We start from the raw sequence: 15,080 nt of genomic DNA, 5'->3' as shown, positions 1-15,080 counted from the left end.
GACAGTGATCCCATTTTCACTGGAAATTTTTGGACAGAATTATTTTCTTGTCTTGGTACTCAGTTAGCTCATAGCTCATCTTATCATCCTCAATCTGATGGGCAAACTGAGATAGTAAACAAATGTTTGGAAGGATATCTTTGTTGCTTTGTATCTGATAAATAGACACAATGGGTCAAATGGTTGCCTCTGGCTGAATGGTGGTATAACACTTCCTTCCATACAGCAACAAAAATGACCCCATTTATGGCACTTTATGGATATCAACCACCATCCATCACATCATATTTAAGAGAAAATTCTAAGGTTCAAGCAATAGAACATCACATCGAACATCAAAAACAAGTCCTCCAACTCTTATAGGATAACCTTGTGTTGGCATAGATTAGAATGAAACAATAGGCAGATCAACATCGCAGCGAAAGAAGTTTTGATGTAGGTGATTGGGTATTCCTACGGCTACAACCATATAAGCAAATGTCCCTTAAGCAAGCTAAGAAGGATAATAAATTATCACCAAAGTATTATGGTCCGTACAAGGTGTTGCAAAAGATTGGTACTATGGCATACAAATTGGAGCTTCCTGCAGCTTCTCGAATGCACCCAGTTTTCCATGTTTCATGTTTAAAGAAGGATATAGGCGACAAGCTCCCAGTTCAAACAATATTGCCAAAACTTGATGAGGAAATAAAAATTATATTGGAACCAGAAGCAGTCACAGAAACAAGAACTGGGCAGTTATGAAATCGATCAATTTCGGAGTATCTTATCAAGTGGAAGAACTTATCTACTGAAGATTCCACATGGGAGGATGAGAATTTATACAGAAGCATCCAGAACTACTCAAGCGTTGAGGACAACACTTTTTTGAAGGAGAGGGGCATGTTGGGTCCCTATAATACTAGTGATTACCCCATTATTATTGTAGTTGTATCCCTTATTAATATTGTTGTGCCCCTATTGTCCCCATATCGTTATTATTGTGCCCCATAGAATCCCTCTATTGTTATTTTTGTGGCTTTATATTATTATTGTTTGGTCGGCTGGGTGATATTGTGACTCCTTAGACTCCTATATATAGAAAGGAGGTTTTGTCATTTGAATCATCAAAGAATTGCTCATTTGTGTAATGTAAAGGAGGTTGCCCCCTCGAAGAGGCTAAATTCTAAGGGGTTGATCTCTCTTTTCTATCTTTTTGTGAGCTGGTTTCATAACAATAACACTAAAGAAGGGCAAGATGAAGAATATACTCCAAGTCATAATTTCAAAAGCACGAATGATCATAGTGAGGATAAGATTTTTTAAAATGATGACGAAAATGTTTATACAAATGATGATCCAATGATGGATATGTTGCGAGGAAATATTGTATCAAGGAGTAGGAGCAAACGTTTTCCTATCAATCCAATATGTTCTAGTTATACAAGGGGTAGAGCAGAATATCTGACGAGAAGAAGTTCTATCAGCACTCTCATTTCAAGTGAATGTTGTCAAAAAGATTTCTTGAAACATATGGATTTCAATTTTGCATTAGAGAAAAGGAAGAGGTATTTGACAATAAATAAAAGCATGCAAAATTTATATTTAGTGGGGTGCATGCAATCTACATTGTCAGGTTATGATTATCATATTGGGTCTTTATTTATCTGTAGAAAGGCTTTCAAAATGTTTCATTCAATGGGTAATTTTCATCTGTCAAGAATCCAAGAAAATTTGGAAAAGGATCCCACATTTTATTCAGAAGTACGTCATAAATGACAGTTTGGGCCATTATCAAATACTGCAATGTCATGGATGAAATATTTATTTTCAAAGCATGGAGAGTATATTCCAAATAGAGAGACAATACATATTTCAGATAATTTCTCAAGACGAGAAATCTACAACTTATACAAAGAATATGCAGAAGGTGTTTAGGGACATGGTCAATTATTACATATCAATATTTTGTGAAGATATGGAAGAAAGAATTCAACAATGTCTGTATTCCTAAGAAGACAAGGATGGGTATTTACAGTAGATGTGCTTCTCTTAAATCAAAAAGGGATAAATCTGAAGGGTCAGAAAGAGGTAAGCATTCATAACTTTAACTTTTAAAATTGCATAGTCATCAACTATGAAAATGTATTTCTTAAGGACTTTCTTTTATGTTGTGTAGATTCCATTGTCAAAGCACTTCAAGAGCATTGCGAACAACAAACAAGTGAAAGGAAAAAGTTGTACAAACATCGAAACGTGTTATGATAATCCAAATAAATATTTGGGTTTGATAATTGATGGTATGGACCAGAAGAAAACACTTCTACTACATTTTGTACGCACACCCAAAAATTTACAAGAGGAAAATTTTATTCAGTATCACTTGGTCGGTTGTATGGTCTTCGATGGGAAAAAAATTTCAAGGGTATACTTCAGAGCTCCAAATATTCATAATGGTGAAAATCTGACAATAACCGTAATTCATGATGTGCTTTCTCATTGGTCTGGTAATATTCCTAATGTTTTGTATCTACAATTGGACAAAACGTGTCGTGAAAACAAAAATCAAATTGCTTTTGGATATCTAAACATGCTTGTTGAATTGAGAATTTTTCAGAAGGTAAAGGTTGGTTTCCTTCTTGTTGGGCACACTCATGACCATATAGACCATATGTTCAGTCATTTTTCAGTCACATTGAGGAGGAAGGAAGTTGGGAGCTTGCCATCATTAATTGAATATATTAAGAAATCATACATGCCAGAGCCTACTTTTGATGTGTTGGAAGAAACTGTTGACATGTGAAGGTTTATTTTGGGATCGCATCATGAGGAGAAATGAATTGAACAACTTAATGACATTAGCTTCCAACATCAATTTCCTATCAAAAAAATTGATTGGAAAACACTAATATAGGACATGAAGTATTCAACTACTGCAGAATGGGCACCATCATCAAGTTTGGCATTTTTGAAGTTCATTCAAATCATCCAATATTTGCATCAAATATATTGTTATTACAATCAGTTGTTGAAGTTCATAATGCACGCAAATAGAATAGAGATATAAATTATTATGATTGCCTAGAAGAAATTAAAAAATGTATTATATATACATGAGTACTTTGATATTGCTATTCAATTTGGTGGGAGCCTTTTTTCAATAATCAAAGTGATATCATTTCAAGAACAACAAATGAAGATATACCTTTGAAAAATTCATTTATTTGGCCACAAAATGTGTCAAATGAACATGAGGAAAGAAACATTGTTGAACAGCAACAATCTCAAGGTATTATTAATTCTTCACAGGTAGAGGAAAGAGAAATGTATATTGGTTCTAGAAGATCTCGTGCACAACGTGAAGCCATGGAAGACCATTATAGGGGTTCAGTACAGGATATTAAGGAGGGTTGCATGATAGCAGTGCTAGCAGATGGAGATCCCAATGGCTATCCATTCTAGGTTTTTAAGGTTATAAAGGTCATGACAGAAAATGAAGATGTTGCAGGTGTTAAAGTACATTGGTATGCCACAAATACATGCCCATTCAATGGTGTGTATAAGCAAGAGATGTTAGTTGATTAAAAAAAATGGCGGAAAGAGAAAAAGAAAGGGTACAAATATAAATCGTCGTCGCATAGACCTCTTAAAATTAGAGGATGTTGACATACTTGTTTATGACTTCAATTTAACAAAAAGAGGAACTCTTCAGTTGAAGACAATAGAGATTCTGAAGAGGTTGTTACCAGAAGGAACAGTGTTGAGATGGGAGTTTGCTAAAACCAGTCATAGATCGAGAAGAATTTTGAAACCTGAAATGGTGGGCATGCATGTGGACTCAGATGGAGCACTAGTTGATTGAAGAGAATAATATGGAACATCTTCATCTGCATCCAGTCATTCATCTGAAGATGTGAATTCTATGGTGTGCAAAAAATATGAGTGATTTTGAATAATTGTCTAAGACAGTTTATATAATTGATGTTTGCATCGTATCTTGAAATAAAAAATTTGATTTCCGTATGGTGTTAAATGAAGTTATGAGTCATTTTTATGTTTGTTGGATTATATGTTTTAGTTATGACGATTTTTATTGTTTAGAATATCTACAATGCAACAATAAATTAGAGATATAATGTATGTTTCATTCAATCTACAAGTAATGACATTTTGATTAATTTAGTCATGTAACTTGTTCATAATGTCATGGTTTTTAAATTTTATGGTTGAAAATTTTCCAAATTGTTTTGTATCTTTAATGTTATGGTTGAAAACAATTAGAATTTTAGTGATCTTTAGTGTCATGTTATTATATGTTTAACAACATGGATGAAAACTGAAAGAATTTTAATGTGTTTCAGATCCCATTATTTTATATTTATCGTCATTATTAAAAAATGTTGAAATTATACCTAGGAAAAAATTGTTATTCTATCAAAAACATTAGTGTGTTTTTTCCTCTAAAGCAGTTGTTTTTTGCACAAAAAAAATTCGGTTTGACTGGCATTTTTAAAAAATGTTGAAAATTGACCATAAAAAATAAAATAAAAAAAAAAAAAAAAAAAAAAAAAAAAAAAAAACCATCGTTCCAATATACACACTTTTCATTTTTAGCACTATTTTTCATTTTTTTGGGGGTTTTTAGCCAGAGTTCCCATTTTGAGTTTATATTTCTCGTTTCAAAGTTTACATTGTTTGTGGTTGTGCTAGTAATAATGCAAACTAAAAAAATCATAATTTTTAACTAAATTCCTTCCAAAAGATTAGATTTACCTTATAGTATCTAAGTCCTAAAAAATTGCAATTTGTAAGATGTTTAAATTTTATCTTTGGTAATATATTTATTGTACTAATATAATTTGAATTTAATATTGTTTAAAGCTTAATAATGTGACGTTTACAATTTCAAAGAATCTTGTTCAAAAATTAATGGAGTTATTCATAAGAAAAATGAAACTATTTTCTTCTATTTGAAATTTGTCTTTCTTAATAGTTAAGAACATGTACTTCCTTACAAGAGGTCACAATTTCAAATCCAAATAGGTGTAGAGTATGTACTCTTTCGATGGATTTTTGTATTCAGGTAACTACGCAAAGACGTCCCTTGTCCCACAAATAAGGGGGTCTCATACATCAATTTAGTATACACCAATTTAGTGCACCAATTTGTCCCACCAATAAGGGGGTCATGGCCTTAAAATTTTATCATCATCATCATCATCATCAAACATTTTTTCCTCCATTTATTTTTTCATATAACACTCTCAATATTCCAATGAAACAATAAAATACACCATTTAAATTTAGACAATCTCATTTTTATTTAGCATAGTGACAGTTGACTTGAATTTTCTCAACTTTTCTTTCTTCTTATCATGAGATTTTTTGCTTACTTATACATATATATTATTCTTCTTTTATACTTTTCTTAAACTTTTATTTAAGGCATATTAAAAAAAAAAACAAATAAGAAATCCAAAAAAAAAACATGAAACATTTTAAATGATATCTATATCTCCATATAAAGTTTAACACATTTTCAAGATATATTAAAGAAGATTCCAAATGACAAAGCCATAAAATAAAGAAAGCAAGAAACATAAAAAATTAAATATGTCTCTATATATAATTTAATATGTTTTCATTTTTTCATAGTTTTAAGTTTTTGTTTTTTTTGTTTTTTAATATATATTAAACCAGTGTGATGTCTTTCTTAGGAAGGTTTTGCATTCATTAGATTGGATTATTATATTTTTTGTCATTTATTTCAATGTTTTAGGAGTGAAAATTTTAGAGGAATTGTTATGAATATAATTTATATAAAAATAATAAATATAAATGTAAATGTAATAATAATTAATTAACTAATGGTTAGCTAGTTAGTAATGAAGAGACATGACTTAGAGACATTACCATTCATGAAATGGCACTTGCCTAGGGTATATAAGCAGACCCTCATTCTCATTTGTAATAATCTTACATCAATTCAATATACAATAATCAATATGTAGTTATATGTCTTATAAAGGACATTTATGTCTTTGAAGTATTTTAAAGATTTATGTTGTGTATACGACTTTTGGTCGTTACATTGGTATCAGAGCATTCCTCTTAGTATATGAACTGTGTTCATTATATTGGGATTAGAGCCACGTTGGCAGATCCCAGCCTTTGGCCATCAATTTGTCGTCACAACTAAAGTGCTTCGCTACACGAGTTGGAGTTTCTCCATTTTTGTTCAAGCCCTAGGCTATATATATAAGTCCTTTGGACATTGACATTTCAATTATTCTAGTTAAAAAAAAATAGTCTCATGTAAATTTTGAAGGAGAACATTCATATATGTAAAAGGGTTCTACATTATTGATAAAAAGTGCATGATGAAGTCAAAAGGGAATATTTGCAAATATCTTTTAAACTATACATAAGAGAATGAAGAGTAGATAAGATTATCTTAACTCTTCATTAAGTGGTTTACAACCTCGTGGTTTTAGCAACCCATGGTAATTGTCCATGGTATTTTCAAGGTAAAAGAAGAACAAAAGGAATAAAAAATATCTTTATGTGAATGGTAATTTTTACTTTTTATGTGGAGAAAATTAATCGAGTCAAAAGCACATAAGCAGACATATATTTTATATTATACCCCAAAGAGGTGAATAGCCACGTTTCATTAGGGTTGTGAATTTTTAAAAAGGAAAAAAAGATTATAAATATATATATAGAAAAAAAATTATAAAAAAAAAACAAAAAGAAAGTTACCAAAAAAATTATAAGAAAAAAAAAAAAAACAAATTAGGGATTTTTTTTTTAGAATGCATAAAGGTGTTCAAATTCACTAAGGAAAACGGGGTTATTATTAAACCCTAAGCTCATCGACGAACACAAATTAATTCCATTTTTGAATAAAAAAGCAAATGGAGTCTAATTCGAAGATGAACAAATAAACTATGGATTCCATACATAACTCTACATTTTGGACCAAATGTCCATTTTGGCGAACAAAAGATCAGTATTTTTTTATTTTAAAAAATCACACAATACCTTGTCCAAAATGTCAAAGGTTGTTTACTTTGGAAGATATCAAGGTAATACCCAAACGTAAATAAAATATTAAAGGAAGAAATTGCAAAATTTCAACAAAAGAACGAAGCATCAGAAAATAAATATGAAGATCTCGAAGATCAATTTCAGGAAAAATTAACAAAAAGCAATGAAGAAATTTGGCGTGTAAGTGACCACAATGAGAAATTACTTTCATAGATAAAAAAGTTCAAGGTTAAGCAACAAAGACTAAAAAAAGAAAAGGAAAGTTTTGATAAGGAATTAGAGGATCTATCCAAATAAGAAAAACAAAATTTGTGCCTAAAAACCCTTAATCAAAAATTATTGGAGCAAATCAAAAATTTAAAAGATAAAGAGAAAGATCTACTAATGACAAAGTCAACGATTCAAAAAATTGTGAACTTTCACGTCTAAGGAATCATAACCAAGCCTTATTTACACAAATAAAGAAGCTTAAAAGTGACAAGAAATCACTAAATGACAAGTTAGAAAAACTTCAATAAGTAGTATCGAAGTCTCCAGTCATTTCAGCCCAAGTTGAAGATAAAGAAACAAATACTGATCCAATCAAAATCGTAACTCAAGCAGAGGATAAACCTACTGAAGTGAAGACACATGCAAAAGTTGTAGTTAAATGATGGACATTCTAAATGATGATTCAGTAGCCAACTCAACAAAAGCGCATGAAGGAAATCAGGAAACAACCACTAACATGATAAGGGAAAGTCTAACCAGAAGAACTATTTATTGGCATCTGAATCACAAGAGCAAACTTTCTAATCAATCTACGTACTAGTATCACTCAAAACATAAATGACAAATTTATGTTCCCAAGAATACTGAAGTTTACAGAATATTCAGTACGACCATTTTTTTTTTCACTCAGAGCATCGTACCATCTTGTATCAACGAAGATGAAAGTTCAAATGCAAGAAGATATTCTCAGTAAGCTTTGAGGACAAAGTTTCTTGAAGAGAGAGGCAATGTTATGAATATAATTCATATAAAATTAATAAATATAAATATAATAATAATTAATTAGTAGCGAATAGGCATGTCTCTGAAGACATGAATTTTTGTGAAGAGGTACATACCTAGGTATATAAGCAAGCCATCACCCTCAATTACAATCATCAATATATATATATAGATAGATAGATAGATAGATATCTTCAATGGATATCTACATATTCCAAGACTTTTGGAGAGTTTAACATGTTATAATGAACTTTGTTCGTTACATTGGTATCAGAGCATTCCTCTGAGTATATGAACTTTGTTCGTTACAAGAATCAATTTACAAGAGCAGTTTTATTAATAAAACCAAATTTAGAAAATTGGGGTCTAAAAGCTTTTAGGACCATTTTGAGGCTTTAAACGTTGTTTTTTGGGAGTTAAAACACTTTTGATTAAGTTTCGGACCCTATAATGTTATTCTTTACTCAAATAACTTTCCAACAATGCAAGAATAGTCCCAAAGTGAGTTGTTATGTAAAATTTATGGCTCTCGAAAGTTGATCAACCATGTTTGACAACCATGGCACGAGTGGATGCCACATCAACCCTTGTTACTCATACATATGGGGTTAGCCATGTGGTAATTTTGAAAAATACTCTAGAAGAGTCAAATTTGTAACTCTAGTTAAGGATTGAACAAATAAAACTTAAAAACTAGTTAGATATCAAATCACTAGGAGGAAAATTGGTTCCATTCATTTTGATTGTATCTTATTCCATATTGGAGCACAAATTGAGAATGGAAGTGGAAGAGCATAACAAAGGCGCTTTAGTGTCTATAGCAACCTATCAAGCCGCATATTTCAGGAAACTCCATAACGAGTGCCTTCTCCTTTGTACTTACATTATTTCTATTCCAAATAAAATAGAACAATCAACCTCACCTTCCAACCAAGTTTTCTCCCATAAGAGTCTCCCGAAGCATATCTTGTGTTCATTGTGATTGGTGTGTAATTGTATTTTATTATTCAATATTTTATGAATTTTATCTATTATATGAATAACCAAAAAACAAAAATTAATAATTATGGAATCTAAAGAAATTAACTCTCATAAAATATATTTCATTCTATTTTTATAAGATCTATTGTGAAGAATTGTCTAGTGGAATATCCACGACAATTTATGGGTCATGCATTGATTTGCAAGAGGCTATTTACAAGGTACAAACACATACACTTTGGAGAGCCTTTGATACTTATCTTGATTAGATGATAGACAGGGTCTTTCTAAGCAATATTAGAGTTGATGCATCGCTACCTCTACTAAGCATATCTATAGGAGGTCACTCAGAAAAATATAAGTATTGAAAAATCAGTTGCTCTATTTGGTAAGTCATTGGTTGTTTGAATTGATAACCATTTTGAAAATGAATTTTGCATTCACATTTATTACGTAGCTATGTGTAGTGACATATAGGATCGTTGTTGTGGTAATAGTTTTCATAGTACAACAAACTTTACAAAAAAAATTATCATTTACAATGCTAAACTTAGGTCTTGAGTTTCCCTAAGTGATGGCATCAGCAACGCCACCGCATCAGGGCTACAAATCCTAGTGCGGTGGCGCATCCAGAACCTAAGGCAATATGTAAGCATATTGGTTAATAAATAATGACTGAGTGATGGACATAAAAAATAGACATCAGTGTATTGGTTGGGCAATGGAGATAACACTGGATGTCATTAATCATTTAATTCTAGTCACTATTACAACTCACAAAAACCATCTAACAATGTTGTTAGTTAGCTACATCCACTGGCCATTACTATTCGTAAAAACTATATAACAAACATTCTTAATTACCTACTTGGCCCAACAATATAAAACAGTAAAAAATTGTAGAGGGTTTCTGCATTCTGATTTTTTCTCTTCCTACCAAAATAATTAATTTTGAATAATGATGGGATTTTTTATGATAATATGCATGTAGAATTCGATAGTGATTTTGAAGGGATCTGCTGCTTCAATAGAACACTGGGAATCGACCTTGAAACTCTCAACAAATGCTCCAAAATAACTTGTTCGGCAAGCCAGTCGAGCCTCTTGGTGTTACTGAGGGAGAGCTTTCATTTTCGCACCTTACCCTTTGTGGACAAGCGACTTTGTACCTCCCTATTGTTAATACCTTTCCTTGAAGATAAGGAAGCAATGGTGGGTCTCAATAATGCCTTAATTCCATCTACCAAAGTTAAGGAAGCAAGTTGGGTTTGGGATAGGGATAAGGCAAAAACAGTTGGATAAATAATCGAAAAAAAAAAAAGGATGGGTCAGTAGCTAATAGTCAGTTACGCTAAAGGCATGCTACTGGTAAAAGGTCAATAACTACTCTCATTCTTAAAAGTACATTCGCCATCATAAATAAACATACGTTTGTCATCTTATTTTGGCTATTTTATGTTTTGTCTTATTTAGTGCGAAGGGTTGGGGTTGTTTCTGTCTACTTTAGATGTTCACCTTCATAAGCTAAAGGAACCACAAACTAATAGCCCATGCATTTCTATGGGAATTTGCTCCCCTTATCCTAATGAGAAGAAACTCTCAAAAGAAGCGAAAGTCAAAGTGGATTTGGAGAATAATGGTTCCACATTCCATGTTAAGAAGATCATAAATATCATCATCGAGCATTGGTAAGTTTTTACTTTCCATAGAAAATGGTTTATTTGTGGATTTACTTTCTTATTGTTCTATCTGTATTCATTGTAACACCCAGCCCCACATTTACCCACTTTTACAAGCTCACCAAGGTAAACATGAGTTGAGAGTTACTATGCATGACCCAACCTCCAAGTTTTAGTTATGGAAATATGGGGCCTAACTTTACAACTTGTACAAAACTTATTGTAACCTCCCAGGGATGCATGATCACCCAAATGTCAAACAACCCCCACTGGTGACCTTTCCTTGACATGGAACTACCTTTCTGGCCCACTTTACCTCCTAGCCACATGCATGCAGACCTATGAGTATGGACAGAGGCCTTCAACGACATGCACAAGCCATCATCCATGTGGCTACAGTCGAGTTTTCTAGTTAAGAGAGTGTGTCTAGAAGCCCTGATCCAGATTTTTAGGGTTAGCCTACAGGCCAACTACTCATAACTACCCAGAACTCTATCAACAAACTATATAAGGCTTTAGACTTTGTTCTTGGCTTTGTTCCTGCTCAAGCTTGTCAAATACATGATAATAATTTATGCAAACACTTTGTAAACATAGTACTTGTAGTTCATCAATGCTTATATGTTCGTTGTTTCATTAGTTTCATCAAATAACCATTAAGAAGGCTTATTGTCCTCTCTTACTAGTTGTAACAAACACATATTAGCCCATGCATTCATATAAAATAACCAAGATCCTATCAAACCATGGAATAGAACCATAACAAGAGCACATCATGTAATGATAAATATACCATACATGTAACCAACATTTAACTAGAATGAAACCATGACAAACCAGTCATAAAATCACACATTAAACTAAAACTTGTACTCATAGATCATCATTAAATAATAACACATAATAGCATGTGCATAATTCCAACCACTTCACGGACTTCCACGTACCACCCAACCATAGATTAGGACTGAACCAAGTATTTCTTTCATCCTAATCACCCCCAATCCATATTCCAAGAATAAATGTAGTACCACATGGAATAAACCAATACATAACCACCTAGGGAATACAGAGGTTAAACCACCTCTACCCTTAAGCCACAGTGATCTCACCTAAACTAGTCTAGAGATTACCAAACTAAAACAAGCTAGGATGCCTCAGAATTTCTTCACCATACTCAGAGGAATTTTCTTGTCTCCATCCACCTGTCAATAACTCCCAGGAGAAAACCATCTCCACTCCAACCCTTTGGATTTTCCTGAGACCACCTCAACCAGGATTCAAAATCTATCAACAATCTAAAGGGAAACCCACTACATCATGGTTATCCAGGAGATGGCATAGGCAAGGTTGTACACCACTATCAATCCAGGCCAATATCATGTCAATGACAATAAAATAACCAATAAACCAAGTGCATGAACCATGCATTCAAATCCCAACAAGATAATCGCACATGCAACCTGTTACTTGCAAAATCCTTATGTTGGTTTCTCTTTCTTTGCTTTTCCTAACTTGTTCCTTGCTTTCTTGCTTGTGTCTTCCTTGTGTCCAGTGCTCTCTCTCTTTCTCTCCTATTTCTGTCCCAGTGAATGCTAGAATGTCCAAGAGTGTGTTAGAATGTGTCAATGCCAATGCCAATTTCCATAGCCAATAAATAATTAACCAAAAGTGACTCCCAATTTAATGTTTTTCCCCTTCATTCAGCCTAGAATATGTGTCCCATGACCTTAGTTTTATGTTTCCTTTTGTAATGCCCATTTATTACATGGAATTTCAACTCTAGGGTTGTTGCATTCATATCCACATGCATAAGCTTTTGGGCTCAGATTCATCTTTTTCCCCATTTTTTATGCTTTATTTTTTATGAGCTTGTTGTTTTCATGTTTTATCAAGTTCTTCTGTGAGGGTGAGTTTTGTCTGTTTCGAAGCAAAACCCAACAACTTTCTAATTTTGAGAGGAAACAAAACAATTGACTAATAGTAATATAAATCCATAGAAGCGGGTATTGGAAACTATATTTGCATGCATGTGGTTATATTGGTGTTTGTGTATGCACTTAGTTCCCTGATTTCTGTTTATTGAGTTGACGAAAGGGGAATTAAAAGTGGTTAATCTGTCCGGGAAACCTTCACTATGTGCTTAAAATATAATTATTTCATGTTTTGTAAGTTGATTGATTGTCAAATCTAGTGTATTGCACTTAGTTATGTATTTCATATATATATTTCATAAGAAGATATTTCTTTTAACCCTTTATTATATTTTATATTTCAAATTCAAATTTATTGTAAGGACTTGAATTGTCATCCCTCTTAAATGTCCTTGAATTTGTCTTTATTGTTCCTTGGTCGTCCTAATTTCAGGCACTGTTCCACTCCATCCCAGTCTATCCATGAAAATATTGCAACAAAACTTTTGATGAAAATGTCTAAACATGAGTTAAAGTCTAAAAAACAACTAGTGCAATAGGCTTTGGGCAATATGCATCTACGATATCCACACATTTTAGATTCTTTCTTTTCAATTTTCTAATAAAAGTTTATAGTTGCAGCTGCCATCCTAGGCAAATCTTCCATGAGTAGAAAATTGAATTAGACTAGAGTAGAGATACCAATTACTTACTACAAAGGCATTTGCACGTAGAGTTTTCTACATATGGGTCCATTAACCATTAATTAGCAAAACACACAAGTTTTTTAATATTTTTAGAAAGTGTTTTTGTATTTTTGTTGCAACTCTTTATTTTTTAAAACTTCAAAGCAATTCACAAATTACAACCTTTTGATCTCAAATTGATTATTTAGTTCCAAGGGGAACATTGATTTGGTTTATTATTGTTTATTGTTTTGGAAAGGATATAGTTGTAAACCCCCAAGTAAGAGCATGCTTTCATATTCCCATGCATATGCCGAAATGAAAGATGACAAATAAAATAGTGTTCGATTTAGATGTTCTCAAGGTCAGAATATTTAATTGTAAGGGCGAGAAATGATGGTTAATCAAGTTCAAACGCTACAAGCATGCGGTCAAAATTGAAGGTCAACTAATTTTTTTTAATCAACTAGACATTTTTTGATAATGCCCTGTGGAAACGACCATAAATTATTGAGTAACTTTAATGTTATATTTTATTTTTATCTTTCACTAAAATATATAATATATAACACATTAATTTTTAGGAAAAATATGATAAATATTATAACAAGAGCCACTTGGTGGAAATGCCATTGCTTTTTCTTTTTTTGTATAGATGTATTTTCAGGATGTATGCTACATGCGGAAAATACAAAAGCAGTGACAATGCCACCACATGGCTCTTGTTAAATAGTAAATGGGTCATTTTTAAAATCTTTCATATTCATTAGGTAAAAATTATTGACTTCCAATAAAAATTAGGTTCATTTTAAGGTTCTAAGTAGTTAATCAATTTTCAAATTTTAGCCTCGGAAATTATAGCAATTAAAGCACAAATATTTTTCCTAATAAGTATATATTGTACACAATATTTTCCTCCCTAACAGAATATGCAAAGGTTATTGTTAATTTCAAGAATAATAGTATTGGAAAATTAGATATATATTAATTAATTATAATTAATAATAAATATAATCAAAGTTGTTTTTAATCTATAATTACGTCGTAAGGCGTTCCACTTTACACAAGTCTGCACCGTCATATCAAAAGTCAGACGATTCAAGAATAGTGTGTCGTTTGATTGATACAATTTCAACTGAATGACAAAAGATGGCATATAACCCTCCATGATGGTGAGCTTGAACTTTGCATTTGTGTTTTCATTTTGCAAAGGAAAACTCTTCTCCTAGGGTTTCTTCGCCTTTGTTCTTGAACATTCTACCCATTTCCTGGTACTTGTATAAATGCTCCCCTATCCATCCAAAAACTTCACCAAGATCATCTCTCCAGGTCTATGAAGATCTTAAATTCAAGATCGACATTCTTTTAGTCGCTTGACCCAACATTTTCCATCCCTTCTCATCAAATTTTAAGGATCCTTTTGAATCTGAGAATTTTCCATTTTGGGAGACATGGGGCATCATGCAAGGAATGAGTCAGCATCCATGCCAACATTCAGCTCAACTAGAAGGAAACTTCTGACATGTACACCTTCAAGGTTCCTCCAGGTAGTCATCATGCATATTACAAGGCTTTTGTTTCTTTCATTATAAATTTTTCATATTTGTTGATATTTAGCGCCTGGTGTTTAGTTGTTGGTCTTAGCAGGATTAAAGAAAGAGGTGGAAAATGATTGTATTTTTTATAGTATTGATTGGGTTACACAATTTTGGGTAGTGAGTAGTTGCCCTATCCAACATAGCTTTTTTATTAGCAGGATTTGATTTCCCCATGTTGCACCCATCATGTGCTTCACATAG

Source organism: Pinus tabuliformis, chromosome 6 (genome assembly GCF_031772625.1).
Source record: "Pinus tabuliformis cultivar Carrire ecotype Pingquan chromosome 6, CPIR1, whole genome shotgun sequence".
NCBI classification, from domain to species: domain Eukaryota; kingdom Viridiplantae; phylum Streptophyta; class Pinopsida; order Pinales; family Pinaceae; genus Pinus; species Pinus tabuliformis.
The sequence above is the reverse complement of the archived record's forward strand: the minus strand, read 5'-3'. Positions refer to the sequence as shown.